The following is a 10356-nucleotide window of genomic DNA, read 5'->3' on the forward strand; positions in this document are numbered from 1 at the left end:
AAAATAGACATACTCAGGTACATCAGTCGTTCCAGTTTGGCATAAGAATAAGGTAAATGAAGATGGATTCTAGGAGTTAAGAATGAAATATGTAGGGAGGTACTATGATGTAATGGAGAGAACAAAGATTTAGAGTTAAGACTTTGGTTTAAATCCCAGCTGTGCCTCTTATTAGCTGTGTGATCAAAGGTAAATTAGTTAATCTCTCTGACCCTTCATTTCCTCATTTGTATGATAACAGTAATGTCCAATTATTCCACAAATATTTTATGGCAAGCCAAGTATTAACTAAGAACTACGTTAAATGATGAAGATATGAAAAACCATTCATTCATTCATCAAATGAATGCCTTACTGTTTACTAAGTTACACCCTGAGTTAGGCCCTGGAAATACAGTGATAAGGGGAAAAAGCATGAAACTGTATGAGACCACTTAGATTATGCAGATATAGGTGAAAATAAGGCCCAAGACCAAGAAGTCCAAAGGTACTCAACTTGTGGAAGTAAGAGAAGGAAAAAGAAGAAAACTAAGTGTAAAGTACTGTAAACTGAAAGGAGAGGATGTTTAAAAAGAGGGACTGGTCACCTCTCCTAATGGAGAAGTTAGTAAGTTGGCAGAGAAGAATCCCAGGTTCACGCCATTCTCCTGCCTCAGCCTCCCGAGTAGCTGGGACTACAGGCGCCCGCCACCACGCCTGGCTAATTTTTTGTATTTTTAGTAGACAGGGTTTCACCGTGTTGGCCAGGATGGTCTTGATCTCCTGAACTCATGATCTGCCCCCCTCAGCCTCCCAAAGTGCTGGGATTACAGACATGAGCCACTGTGCCCGGCCAACTTAAAGGATTTTTATTTCTGATATATTTTCTTTCCTTCATGAAATATAAAGGGAAAATCAGCTGACAGCTGAGTAGGGGAGAGAGATACAGAAGGTCTGAGGAAGGTGTGTCAGAGAGCAGGAAAGCAAAGTTTCCAGGATGCCAATTGTTTTGCCTTCTTGAGACTCGTGGTCATTAATTTAAACTGAAACTAGTCAGTCTGGCTTTGTCAGGTTTTCAGTCAAGTTTAGCTACTTGGATTCAGGCTTGGACAAAGTGGATAATGGGGTTCATTCAGGAAGGGGTTTTCCAGGTGAGGAAGAGGGACAAAGAAATTGGAGTGTGTTTGTAAAGGAGTGATTATAATGATGAGCCATGATATCTAAGCTGGACAAGGCAGGAAATTTGAAGGCTATAAATGGTGAAAAAAGCCAATGAACTGGAGATTTCAATAAGATTAGAGAATGGCTGTCTTCAGGGTACTAGAGGTGGTGAGCTGGAAGGACAGGAAATGATTGCATGAGAATAACTTGCTTGAAATAAAGATTTCAGAAGTCATACTAATGTTGGCGACAGCAAGGTCTAGAGGGGTAAAAGGCAACTGAATGTGAGTTGGTTAAGGAATTAGAAAGTAGCATACAGCCAGTCCTAGCTTGGCATGGTGGAACATGACTATAAAAATGACCATGGAAGTTGAAATTGTGCAAAGTGATCTTAATAATCAAAGTGAAAAATTAAAATTGTTCTGTGACACTTAAGAACTTTTGTTGAAACATCAAAAACTCTCTTACTGCTACGTAGACATATATCAGGAATTTTTAAATTGTAAAACTAATTTATTTAGTATGCCATAATTTAAAACATGAGAGCCATGGAGAGTCAGTCTTTATTCTTTGTGAAACACAAAAGAAAACAAAAAAACTTACCAATAGTAGTGTGAACTGTGTTTGCCTCTTCTCATACTATTAATCTTCTGTCTTGAAAAATTGTCATTCTGCATTCTAAGTTTAGATTAGCTTCCAACATTTTATCTTTGCATTTTCAATCTTGTGAACTATTCTCAGGAATTCTTTAATACAAAGTGTATCAGCAACACTTCCTGTGGACCTCTTCACCCTTTTGTCACAGCCACTTTAATCTCTTAACATTAATCAATTCATAAAATGATGAAGCCAGAATTTACTGGCTGAAAAAGGTTTTTATTTAGTCTCTTTGTAATTATTATTTTCTTTCAACAAGACAACCAACTTCAACACTTCACCTGAATGCTAGCCAGACCGACTGGGAAAAAATTTAAATTTATTACAGTCTTCAGTCAAAAGCAGGAAAAAGTCTTTATATCAGCCATAATTTGCATTCTCTTTCTAGTGCAATTTAAACCAAAAGATCCTGAAGCAACTTTACCTTGTTTTTTCTACTTACTGAACTTTTTCTCTATGGCTTCTATGGTGCCTTTTGTGTAGGCCAAGGTCTCATCCTATCTTTGCTTTGCTTTTGTCATTTTCAAATTCCCTAATCACATCTAATTTCATTTCTGCATTATTTTTTATTTGCTGTACTTTCATCTTTCTTGGCCAATTCTCTTTTAATGATCCATTTTTGTAAAATATCATGTTAGTTTATCACTGGGAAACAAGGAAGCTATACAACTACATGCTTTGCTGCTTATAAACTGAAAAACTGAGTAACGGTTGTGCAGTGACCAATAACTGACAGACTCTGAAAGAAGGACTGTGATATCTGCTATGGACTGAATGTTTGTGCCTCACCCGCAAATTCATAAATTGAAGCCCTAATCCCCAGTGTAATGGTATTTGGAAGTGAGAACTTTGGGAGGTGATTAGATTTAGATGAGGTCACGAGAGCAGAGTCCCCATGATGGGGATTAATATCCTTTCAAAAAGAAGAAGAGATACAAGATTCATATTCCTTCTCTCTCTTTCTCTCTCCCTTGCCCCCACCACCACCAAGGAAAGACCATGTAAGGACATAACCAGGAAGAGGGCCCTCACCAAGAACCCCACCGTGTTGGCACCCTGATCTCAGACTTTCAGCCACTAGAACCTCAATAAAAAATATTTTTTTAAGCAACCCAGTCTAAGACATTTCATTATATTAGCCCAAGCTAAGACAATGCCCATCTGTTATTTACATAGTGATCTGTGAACTGAAGAGCTAGCTGTGAATTTTCTTCTTTATGCAATTCCTCACATAAAGTTAATATGCCATCATAATTGAAATGTGAACCACGTTGTTGGGGAACTGGTATTTAACTAAACCACAGTAAATGAAATTTGCTTGAATATTCTCACAGTGAAAATTGCACAGTGCATACCAGAACCGTGCAAAGTGAGGACTGCCTTGTTGGATGGCTCATCTATGTGGATTTTGAAGTCCCAAGGAAAGATGACAGGAGTTGGGTGAGGATGAAGATTATAATCCAGTAGCTCAAGTCTTCAAGTGATGGGGAGGAATAAGCCAGGGACTACAGGCAGCAGAAATAACAGGTAAAAGATTATATATCCAGATAGCATAAATTTTCAGGAGCCAGAATGTTTTTAAGGTCAAAGGGGTTACCTATGCTAACTCCTGGCTGTAAGTCATCAAAGATTGAGAGGAAAAAAACAGCCTTCATTTGAGAGGGCTGCAGTGGCACTCATCTTCAGGGAAAAGTCAGATTGTTTTAAGGAAAGGAACTCAAAATGCATGTGGAAGAGAGGTTGGGAATATAGAGGAGCCTGATGAACCATATAAAGAAAGTTCTGGCCTGGCGCGGTGGCTCACGCCTGTAATCCCAGCACTTTGGGAGGCCGAGGCGGGCAGATCATGAGATCAGGAGATCGAGACCATCCTGGCTAACACGGTGAAACCCTGTCTCTACTAAAAATACAAAAAATTAGCCGGGCGTGATGGTGGGCGCCTATAGTCCCAGCTACTCGGGAGGCTGAGGCAGGAGAATGGCGTGAACCTGGGAGGTGGAGCTTGCAGTGAGCCAAGATCGGGCCACTGCACTCCAACCTGGACAACAGAGCGAGACTCCGTCTCAAAGAAAAAAAGGAAAGTTCCATAACCCACCTGAAAAGCTTAGAGAAGCAAGGAGTCAGATTAGTGGATGTTCAGATTTGACTGATGGAAATGTTTATGTGATATTTTATGTGAGTGTTCTTCACAGTGGGCAAGTGGTTCAAAAGTTATGTATCTGAATACTTAGCATGATAGTCTAGTGGGGTCAGGTGATTCCACCCTTTTATAGGATCGTGGTGAAGTACAGCCTAGGTGGAGGAGCCTAGGGGAAAGAGGCTGATGATAGCAGGGCAGAGGTTTTCTTGGTACAGGTCTCAACATAGCTTATTGGGGAAGAAGAGGAGGAAAGGAGTTTTATGTTAGAGGAAAGGCAATAATAGAAGATATTATGAGAGGACAAAGGGGGTTATTTCACCCAATCTGGAGAAGCAGTGAGAGAGACGTTGGATTGACAGAAGTGTTGCTAGGATCTGAGATCTTTATAATGCACCTGGAATCCACTTAACCTCAGAAAACAGTAGAGTATTACATTATGGACAATCTAGAACCTTAAGAGTAGGCAGAAGAGTTGGTATTCACTCACAAGGCAATCAAGAGCCACTGAGGGGTTTTGAGGCAAGGAGTGATATAAAGTTATGCTTCCAAGATGAAAACTCCATCAGTTTTATGTGTAAGGTATGGAGATGAGACTTAAGGCAAAGAAAATAGGCCCATTGGGTTTTCTCCCGGCCTCATTCTTGGAAGTATTTACTAGTGTAGTTGCTGAATACCAGCCCCCCAATACAAAAGAAGTTCAGTGAGGTCAAGGGCCTTGTCTGTTTTTTTTACCACAATACAATCTGCATCTCCAACAGTGCCTAGAACATAGTAGATGCATGATTCTGTTGAACAAAAAAATAATAAATGAATCAATGAAATAAAGGGGCTATTGAAACAGATTTGAGGGAAGTGAGAACTTAGGCTAGAGATATAACAGAAATGGAAAATTGAAGCTATTTTGAGCCACTTCAAAAAATTAAAATCTATAGAATTTAACAACTAAGTATATATGGGGGTTTAGAGAAGGGAAAGAGAACAGAGCTAAAGGTAATTTGGAGGTATCAGAGCTAATAAGTGTGCATAAGTGCTTGATTATATATTATTTACTTTAATTCACATGCAAACCTTAGGAAAAAAGTATAATTCTCATTTTACAAACAAATCTATCTATGAGGCAGTCAACTCAATTACCAGGTAGTATATTTTGCAATTAATTCATCCTGACGAGTTCATCAGGAAGGCATATTGCATGATATGACATATTTCATAGGTTATTACTAATTTTTTCTGTGGTCAAGATTAGCATCAATAGCTCCTTTTTAAGAGATTTTTTTTGGCTAGAACTATCATGTGTATTCTCTGTATAATGGTGGAGTGATTTGTTTTCACCAAGCATATTTTTCTTTTATTATGAACGAACAGTTGTTCTGATATATAGTTGCCAGAAGGAAACTCTCAGAGAATTTTAGTTTACTAATAGAATTGGTAGAAATTGTAAGAAAATGATCAAAATATTTTTTTCTTTATTTCTTCTTAAAAAAAATGGGATTACATGTGCAAAATGTCCAGGTTTGTTACATAGGTATACATGTACTGTGGTGGTTTGCTGCATCTGTTGACCCATCCTCTAAGTTTCCTCCCCTCCATTCTCACCCCCAACAGACCCTGGTGTGTGTTGTTCAGCTCTCTTTGTCCATGTGTTCTCAATGTTCAACTTCCACTTATGAGTGAGAACATGTGGTGTTTGTTTTTTTCTCCTGTGTTAGTTTGCTGAGGATGATAGCTTCCAGCTTCATCCGTGTCCCTGCAAAGGACATGATCTCATTCCTTTTTATGGCTGCATAGTATACCATGGTGTATATGTACCACATTTTCTTTATCCAGTCTATCATTGATGGGCATTTAGGTTAGTTCCATGTCTTTGCTATTGTGATTAGTGCTGAAATAAACATACATGTGCATGTGTCTTCATAGTAGAATGATTTATATTCCTTTGGGTATATATCCAGTAATGGAATTGCTGAGTCAAATGGTATTTCTGGTTCTAGATCCTTGAGGAATTGCCATACTGTCTTCCACAATGGTTGAACTAATTTACATTCTCACCAACAGTGTAAAAGTGTTCCTATTTCTCTACAGACTTGCCAGCATCCGTTGTTTTCAGACTTTTTAATAATCACCATTCTGGCCGGGCGCGGTGGCTCAAGCCTGTAATCTCAGCACTTTGGGAGGCCGAGGCGGGCGGATCACGAGGTCAGGAGATTGAGACCATCCTGGCTAACACGTGAAACCCGTCTCTACTAAATACAAAAATTAGCCGTGTTGGCGCCTGTAGTCCCAGCTACTCAGGAGGCTGAGGCAGGAGAATGGCGTGAACCCGGGAGGCAGAGCTTGCAGTGAGCCGAGATTGCGCCACTGCACTCCAGCCTGGGGGACAGAGCAAGACTCCGTCTCAACAAAAAAAAAAAAAAAAAAAAAAAAAAAAAATAATCACCATTCTGACTGGTGTGAGATGGTATCTCGTTGTGGTTTTGATTTGCATTTCTCTGATGATCAGTGACGTTGAGCTTTTTTTCCATATGTTTGTTGGCCACGTAAATGTCTTCTTTTGAGAAGTGTCTCTTCATATCCTTTGCCCACTTTTTGATGGGGTTGTTTTTTTTTCTTGTAAATATGTTTAAGTACCTTGCAAATTATGGATATTAGACTTTTGTCAGATGGGTAGATTGCAAAAATTTTCTCCCATTCTGTAGGTTGCCTGTTCACTGTGATGATAGTTTCTTTTGCTGTACAGAAGCTCTTTAGTTTAATTACATTCCATTTGTCAATTTTGGCTTTTGTTGCAATTGCTTTTGGCGTTTTTGTCATGAAGTCTTTGCCCATGCCTGTGTCCCGAATGGTATTGCCTAGATTTTCTTCTAGAGTTTTTATGATTTTGGGTTTTACACTTAAGTCTTTAATCCATCTTAAGTTACTTTTTGTATAAGGTGTAAGGAAGGGGTCCAGTTTCAGTTTTCTGCATATGGCTAGCCAGTTTTCCCAGCATCATTTACTGAATAGGAGATCCTTTTCCCATTGCTTATTTTTTGTCAGGTTTGTCAAAGCTCAGATGGTTGTAGATGTGTGGTGTTATTTCTGAGGTCTCTGTTCTGCTCCATTGGTCTATATGTCTGTTTTGGTACCAGTACCATGCTGTCTTGGTTGCTGTAGCCTTGTAGTATAGTTTGAAGTCATGTAGCATGATGCCTACAGCTTTGTTCTTTTTGCTTAGGATTGTCTTGGCTATATGGGGTCTTCTTTGATTCCATATGAAATTTAAAATAGTTTTTTCTAATTCTGTGAAAAATATCAATGGTAGTTTGAGGGGAATAATATTGAATCTATAAATTACTTTGGGCAGTGTGGACATTTTCACGATATTGATTCTTCCTATCCATGAGGATGGAATGTTTTTCCCTTTGTTTGTGTCCTCTCTTATTTCCTTGAGCAGTGGTTTATAGTTCTTGAAGAGGTGCTTCACATCCCTTGTTGTCTCTATTCCTAGGTATTTTATTCTCTTTGTAGTAAGTGTGAATGGGAGTTTATTCATGATTTGGCTCTCTGCTTACCTGTTGTTGGTGTAAAGGAAAGCTTGTGATTTTTGCACATTGATTTTGTATCCTGAGACTTTGCTGTAGTTGCTTATCAGTTCCAGAAGTTTTGGGGCTGAGATGATGTGGTTTTCTAAATATAAAATCATGTCATCTGCAAACAGAGACAACTTACTTCCTCTCCTCCTATTTGAATACCCTTTATTTCTTTCCCTTGCCTGATTGCCCTGGCCAGAACTTCCAATATTATGTTGAATAAAAGTGGTGAGAGAGGGCATCCGTGTCTTGTACCGATTTTCCAAGGGAATGCTTCCAGCTTTTGCCCATTCAATATGATATTGGCTGTGGGTTTGTCATAAATAGCTCTTATTATTTTGAGATATGTTCCATCAATACCTAGTTTATCGAGAGTTTTTAACATGAAGGGATGTTGAAGTTTATCAACCCTATCAATCTGCATCTATTGAGATAATCATGTGGTTTTTGTCTTTGGTTCTGTTTATGAGATGGATTACATTTATTGATTTGCATATGTTGAACCAGCGTTGCATCCCAGGGATGAAGCCGAATTGATCGTGGTAGATATGTTTTTTGATGTGCTGCTGGATTCGGTTGGCCAGTATTTTATTGAGAATTTTCACATTGATGTTCATCAGGGATATTGGCCTGAAGTTTTCTTTTTTTTGTTGTGTCTCTTCCAGGTTTTGGTATCAGGGGAATGCTGGCTTCATAAAATGAGTTAGGGAGGATTCCCCCCTTTTCAGTTGTTTGGAATAGTTTCAGAAGGAATGGTACTAGCTCGTCTTTGTATTTCTGGTAGAATTCAGCTGTGAATCCTTCTTGTCCTGGGCTGCTTTTGGTTGGTAGGCTATTAATTACTGCCTCAGTTTCAGAGCTTGTTATTGGTCTATTCAGGGATTCAACTTCTTCCTGATTTGGTCTTGGTAGGGTGTATGCATCCAGGAATTTATCCATTTCTTCTAGATTTTCTAGTTTATTTGTGTAGAAGTGTTTGTAGTATTCTCTAATGGTAGTTTGTATTTCTGTGGGGTCAGTGGTGATATCCCCTTTATCATTTTTTATTGTGTGTATTTGATTCTTCTCTCTTCTTATTAGTCTAGCTAGCGGTCTTTCTATTTAGTTAATCTTTTTTTCAAAAAACCAGCTCCTGGATTCATTGATTTTTTTGGAGGGTTTATTGTGTCTCTGTCTCCTTCAATTCTTCTCTGATCTTAGTTACTATTTTTTGTCTTCTGCTAGCTTTTGGATTAGTTTGCTCTTGCCTCTGTAGCTCTTTTAATTGTGATGTTAGGGTGTTGATTTGAGATCTTTCTAGCTTTCTGATGCGGGCATTTAGTGCTATAAATTTCCCTCTTAACACTGCTTTAGCTGTGTCCCAGAGATTCTGGTATATTATCTTTGTTCTCATTGGTTTCAAATAACTTCTTGATTTTTGCCTTAATTTCATTATTTACCCAGGAGTCATTCAGAAGCAGTTTGTTCAACTTCCATGAAATTGTGTGGTTCTGAGTGAGTTTCTTAATCCTCAGTTCTAATTTGATTGCACTGTCGTCTGAAAGACTGTTTGTTATGATTTCAGTTCTTTTGCATTTGCTGAGGAGTGCTTTACTTCCAATTATATGGTTGATTTGAGAATAAGTGCCATATATTCTGTTGATTTGGAGTAGAAAGTTCTGTAGACGTCTGCTAGGTCCACTTGATCCAGAGCTGAGTTCCAAGTCCTGAATATCCTTGTTAATTTTCTGTCTCATTAATCTGTCTAATACTGACAGTGGGGTGTTAAGGTCTCTCACTATTACCGTGTGGGAGTCTTAAGTCTCTTTGTAGGTCTCTACGAATATGTTTTATGAATTTCAGTGCTCCGGTATTGGGTGCATATATATTCAGAATAGTTAGCTCTTCATGTTGAATTGTTCCCTTTACCATTACATAGTGCCCTTCTTTTTTGATCTTTGTTGGTTCAAAGTCTGTTTTGACAGAGACCAGGATTGCAACCCCTGCTTTTTTTTGTTGTTGTTTTTTTTTGCTTTCCATTTGCTTGGTAAATTTTCCTCCTTCCCTTTATTTTCAGCCTGTGTGTCTTTGCATGTAAGATGGGTCTCCTGAATACAGTACACTGACAGATGTTGACTCCTTATCCAATTTGCCTGTCTGTGTCTTTTAATTGGTGGCATTTAGCCCATTTACATTTAATGTTAGTATTGTTATGTGTGAATTTGATCCTGTCATGATACTATTTGATTATTTTGCACACTAGTTGATCCAGTTTCTTCATAGTGTCATTGGTCTTTATATTTTGGTGTGTTTTTGCAGTGGCTGCTACCAGTTTTTCCTTTCCATATTTAGTGCTTCTTTCAGGAGCTGTTGCAGAGCAGGCCTGGTGGTAACAAAATCCCTCAGCATTTGCTTGTCTGGAAACGATTTTATTTCTCCTTCGCTTATGAAGCTTAGTTTGGCTGGATATGAAATTCTGGGTTGAAAATTATTTTCTTTAAGAATGTGGAATATTGACCCCCAATCTCTTCTGGCTTGTAGAGTTTCTGTGAGATGTCTGCTGTTAGTCTGATGGGCTTCCCTTTGTATGTGACCTGGCCTTTCTCTCTGGCTGCCCTTAACAGGTTTTCCTTCATTTTGACCTCGGAGAATCTGAAGATTATGTGTCTTGGGGTTGATCTTCTCATGGAGTATCTTAATGGTGTTGTCTGTATTTCCTGAATTTACATGTTGGTCTGTCTTCCTAGGTTGGGGAAGTTTTCCTAGATAATATCCTGAAGTGTGTTTTCCAGCTTGTTTCCATTCTCCCCATCTCCTTCTGCTACTCCAATCAATCGTAGGTTTGGTCTTTTTATGAAGTCCCATATTTCT

The sequence above is a fragment of the Nomascus leucogenys genome, chromosome 3, assembly GCF_006542625.1.
Source record: "Nomascus leucogenys isolate Asia chromosome 3, Asia_NLE_v1, whole genome shotgun sequence".
NCBI classification, from domain to species: domain Eukaryota; kingdom Metazoa; phylum Chordata; class Mammalia; order Primates; family Hylobatidae; genus Nomascus; species Nomascus leucogenys.